This window comes from Pteropus vampyrus, unplaced genomic scaffold (genome assembly GCF_000151845.1).
Source record: "Pteropus vampyrus isolate Shadow unplaced genomic scaffold, Pvam_2.0 Scaffold1, whole genome shotgun sequence".
Classification (NCBI taxonomy): domain Eukaryota; kingdom Metazoa; phylum Chordata; class Mammalia; order Chiroptera; family Pteropodidae; genus Pteropus; species Pteropus vampyrus.
In genome coordinates, this window is record NW_011888782.1 from 15,115,601 (window position 1) to 15,121,126 (window position 5,526).

The following is a 5,526-nucleotide window of genomic DNA, read 5'->3' on the forward strand; positions in this document are numbered from 1 at the left end:
CCTCCCACCAAAAAGCCAGCACCAACTTGCTAGTCACATGAATGGATGAGCTATGTTAGAAACAGGCCCTCCAACCCTAGTTACACATCAGCAACACCAAAAGTCATCACAACCTCATGAAAAAGCCTAAACCAGAACCATGCAATCAAATCATTCCTGAATTCCTCGCCCACAGAAACCATTAGAGCATAAGTAATGTATTACTGGTGTTTAAAACCACTGTGTTTCAAGGTAATTAAAAAAGAAAAAGAAAACACAGTATTAGTTAACTAACACAATCTGGAATTATTTTATCCCAATAAGTTCAACGACCTGAATTTAAAAATGCAAATTCTTTAAAAGATACAAATAATTACCACTGATACAAGAAGAAATAAAATATCTGAATAGTCTGATATCTATTAAAGAAATTAAATTTGTAATTAAAATGATCTTACAAAGAAATTCCAGGCTCTGATGACTTAGTTCACCAGTGAATTCTATCAAAGTTTTAAAGGAAAGAAAATATTATACCAATTCTACACAAACTCTTTCAGAAAATAGACGGAAAACACTTCCAAACTCATTTTACAAGGCCAGCATAACTCAGATACCACATTCAGGAAAGATAGTAAAAGAAAAGGAAGCTACGGATAGCCCTCATGAACATAAATTCAAATATTCTTAAGAATATTTTAACAAGTTGAGTCAATTAATAAATAGAATAATACAGCATGACCAAAAGAATTTTTCTCAGAAATGCAATTTTGAATTAACATTCAAAAATTAAGTAATGGAAAATGTTGTGGAATTAGGTTGTGGTGATGATTGCACCACCTAGTGAATATATTAAAAGCCACTGAATTGTAGTCTTCAAAATGACAAACTTTATGGTATGTGAATTATACCTCAATAAAACTACTATAAGTATAGATTAGTATAAATCACCAAATTAACAGAAAAAAATAAAACACATGTGTCTATCTTAAAAGATGAATAGAAGCATTTAATAAAATTAATCTCCCATTCGTGGTAAAAACTCACAGAAAACTACAATTACAACTCAACTTGCTAAAGAAAATCTAAGAAAGGAAGCTACAGATAGCATCATACTTGAAGGTGAAATGCTGACTGCTTTGTCTTTAAGATCAACAAGACAAGGATATCCACTCTCACCATTTCTATTCATTATTGTACTAGAGATCGTAGATAAGGCAAGAAAAATAAATAAAAGGAAGAAGCAAAACTGTCTTTTTTCAAAGATAACATAATGGTCTGCATTAAAAGCCCTAAAAAAAATCTACTAAAAAAAAAAAAAAGTCTATCCAACTAATAAGTGAGTTTAGCAATTTTGCAAACTACAAGGTAAATTTACAATGAACACCTGGAAACTGAAATTGAAAAATAAAACAAGTCCATTTACAATAGCAGAGACATCTACTTTTAGCCCAGATGAAATAATAGGAACCAGACTTACCTGATTCCTGAAACACTAATAAAATGGACAAAATATATGAAATGAAAGTTTTGAAGATACTAGACATCACATAAAGAGGGACAGTGATTCCTGAGTGAAGGAAAACAAATGAGCTGAGCCCTACAATCACTTCCTCGTACTGCCATGAGAGAATTTCCAGGCTATGGCAAAAGGAGAGAGAAGCCAGGCAAAAGCTGGTGGACTCCCTGAGTGGAGGAAATGGTGTTAGGAACCTAGGAAAACCAAGGCAGACAGAATTCGCAAGACAACATACTGGAGAAAAAAATAGATGTACACAGAGAGAACATGGGGTTTCTGCAGAGGGTCTTGCTTGAATATAAGGTCAAAAGCCCGTCAGTGCATGCATGTGAAAATACGACCGGAACTCAGGAAAGAACCACAGAAAAATTAGAGGTGATAGCCCCCAGCACTCATAAAAATCTGGAAATTGTGCCAGTTCCCATCTGCCAAAGTAGAAAACCCCACAATTCCCAGGGCAGTAGGTAGGTGCCCAATGTCTTGCTCTGGTAGTACCTCAGTCATCTCGCCCAACAAAATTTGAAAGGAAAACTCTAAAAGATCAAACTGTTTGCAAGTAACTTAATGTACCCTAGTACAAAGCTTAAGAATATTTATAGGAACACATAAATATTCAGTTCTAACAAGGTAAATTTTATAGCATCTGAAAGTCAATAAGAAATTCTCAGGCCTAATGTAATGGAGTACTATGAAGCTGAAAAAAAAATTCAAAGATAAGGAAGATCTCTTTGAACTAATATGGAATGATTCTAGGACATACTTGTAAGGGAAAAAATACAAAGCCCACAAAAATTATCTACAGCATATTTCACTTAACAAAAGAAAGGAATATTGGATAATATGCCAGTGTCTGCTTATTTGCCTAATGATGATTCTCTATTTCTTTCATTCCTGAAGAAGGAAGTCAGGAAAGGTGAATTAGAAACTGAAGAGATTGGTTGGCTACAGGGGTCTGTGGGAAAGGGGTGAGAATAGGAGATAAGGAGTTAGGGTAGCAGGGATGAAAAAGGAGCACTTCCTTTTAATATAACTGACTTTTAGAACCACAGCAATATTTTACGTATCCTTCACATACCCCAAAATTAAACGAGTAATTTAAAGCAACCACTAAAGCAACCAGGACATGGAGGTGACTCCAAATGGAATATAAACACTAGAAATGAACCTAACTGCATTACAAATGAGTAACATAAGCACACTGAAGTATAAAGGGAAGACAAGAACTACCCAAAGTCACTTTGGAAAACAGTACCTCAACTGGATACTGCAAGGCTAAAAACAAAAATAACTACGTAAAAACTGTAATCTAGTTACTAAGAGATTTGTTTTTGATTCTCATCAAGGTTTATGTTTATATTAGACTTGAACAAAAAAAGCGAATAGATTGTAGATAATGAGAGCTATGGTTTCTTGGCGTCAGAGAAAGAATATACAAATAAGGAAAAAGGAAAGCCTAAAATCAATGCATGCTAATGGATTTGAATCAGAGATAGCAGTATTAACTCATGGTTTTTAATGTCTGTCCATATAAATACAAAAATATAGATATGTGTACATGCATGGATTAGTATACATACATAAAATAACTAGCTCTACCTGTTTCGAGGGTCAGAGCAATGACACCCTAATAATAATGAGGCTACGTTACATCAGTTACTGGTCTCTAAACACTCTATGCAAATAAAAGGAACCAGAGCTTCTCGGAGAAGGAATTCATTCCAGGGATGGAACACCGTAACATAAAGTGAGACAGGAACATCACGTGGTGCCAGAAAGTGAAATGCTCAAAAAGTTTGGGGGGTGGAAGCGGGGAGGTGGTCTTGATAAAAGAATACAAGAGCCCACCCGAAGGAGCTCTTCTTGGCCAAAACTGGAAAAACATGAACAACAAAATTTTAGCAACAAAATTGGATGTTAAGCCATAAATAAACATCCACTAGTCCATAATGATATAGATAAACAATGGAATAAATAAATAAACATGAGAGAAGAGATAGTTCTTCCTCCCAGTAGTATTCAAATTCATAAATGTGGAAGGAAAGAATCATCATTAGCGAAACACCATAAAATAAATGATGCAGACATGATCTTGGAAATATTAGCTGCTACTAGCCCTAGTATAATTTGCATACAATAAAATGCCCCATTTTATATATACAGTTCAATGACTTTTGGCAAATTTATATACATTTATGTAACCATCACAAAAATGCTTTGGAATATTTCTATCATGTGAAAAATTCCCTGCACACTCCTTTGCAATTAATCTCTCCCATCCCCGCCAAGACAACCACTGTCACTATAAATTAGTTTTGCTTTTCCTAGAATTTTATAACATATTACTCTAGAAGCTTTCTAACCTAAACTGTAAAGTCAGTCAACAAACACCAGAGAAATAATACCAAAGTTTTTCTGCTTTTTATAGTTCTATCAAAACGTAACATAATATCCAGATGTCAAGCTGGGCTTCATTTGGAACTAGAGTCTCCCCGAATTAGTCAGGGTCCAGGGAGAAAAACATTAGATGGAATTTAATATTGGGAATGTTAGCCGCTACGAGCCCTAAGCTGGAAGGACAATAGGAGGAGGCAGTTATAGCAGAGCTGGACTGAAACTCCATCCACGGTTGGAGTTGTCTGGAGATGCTACTGAAGCACAGAGCAGAAAGATTCCCTGGCTGCTTCTCCCTCTCCCGCCCTTCAATCTCTCCAGTTCCTCCTGTTGACCCAATATAGCAGGAAGCAGGTGGCAAAGGAGCCTGGGAACTGCAGTGTGGCAGGACCATCCCCTGCAGTGCCGGGTAAAGGAGAGGAAGGCCAGGAAATGGATCTGAGGCCAAACAGGCAATTGACCCGTTCCCAGCATGAGATGCTTCTTTACTTTCCATTGTGGAAAACTGAGAGGAAAAGTGCTGGTGTGGAAGGTTTAAAGTTCTAAATATTTTATCGTGACCTTCTTGAGGAAGATAAAGGAGGACAAATCATTTCGTTTCAAAACACCTCCCAGGGGTGTTTTGTAAAATAATGAAAATACGCCTAGAACTTATCACAGAACTAGTGCCAGATGAACACTGAATAATTTCTGTGCTTCAAATCTTACCTTGGAGGGTCATTCCATTTTGTGAAGAAAATGAAGAAAATTGCGAGTGAAAAGAGAACAAATATTTTAACATCTGAGCATTCTTCTTTATAAAATTAAATAAAGCAAAGAGACTGATAGAACCACAGCCAAGGTGTTTGTCATTTTGAAATGCTAAAGTATCACTGAGCAAATAATAAACCAGAAAAAGCAAACATTCATTTTCCTGCCATTTCAGGGTGTGATCCTAATTCCTTCAATTCAGCATATTTATGATCTGCCTTGCCCTCTTTCCTGCATTCTCCCAATTCTTCCGTCCTTGCAGGATGCTGTCCTTTCACACGTGTTCTTCTCCCTTAATAAAGTAATAGCTGACACAGTCTGCCCTCTCTGCAGAGTAATTACGTTAGCCTGTTATTGATTTTGTTGCTAAGGCTGAGAATCTGCTAAGGCTCCACTGTGGGAGTGATAGGAAGCAGGCGAGGGAAACGCATGTTCTTATAATTTTCCCATAAACCAGATGTTTTCTTTAACTCTTACATCTTTAAAATATTTTCTCTTGTGGGGGAAAAAAAAAGAAAAGGATTAGAACAAGTTTAGGATGCCAGTTCTTATTTTCTCAGCATACCACAAGTACACACCCAAATAACTGAGTGTGGAGAATTCGTGCTTGTGGGCACCTGTGTATCTGCTACGCATTTGATAAGCTATATATAATTCAAGTAAAACCTGATTCTTAAGTAGATTACATTCTTCCCATTTTCCAGTGATTCCATTTCGATGACCATGCTGTATTAAGGCACCACCCCAACCTAAGCAGGGTCAAACAACAACAGTTTTATTATCTCACAGATTTTTCAGGTCAAAGATTTAGGTAAGACTCAGCCAGGGCTGTCATCCGAGTTCAGCTGGGATTGTCACCCAGAATATCGCCTCTCTAAGTATGGCAGTTT

The 5,526-nt window shown here is 36.5% G+C and overlaps 1 long non-coding RNA gene across 3 annotated transcripts in view; it reads right to left on the reverse strand.

Moving 5' to 3' along the window:
* The window catches only part of LOC111743037, an 11,580-nt gene extending 6,457 nt beyond the window's left edge, over nucleotides 1–5,123 (reverse strand). The window contains exon 1 of one of the 3 annotated variants that reach the window (XR_002781587.1): nucleotides 4,595–5,123. This is a non-coding gene — a long non-coding RNA (uncharacterized LOC111743037). The remainder of the gene's footprint in view (nucleotides 1–4,594) is intronic. The other 2 variants (XR_002781579.1, XR_002781574.1) reach the window with 2 other exon arrangements.
* Between the last annotated feature and the right edge of the window lie 403 nt (nucleotides 5,124–5,526).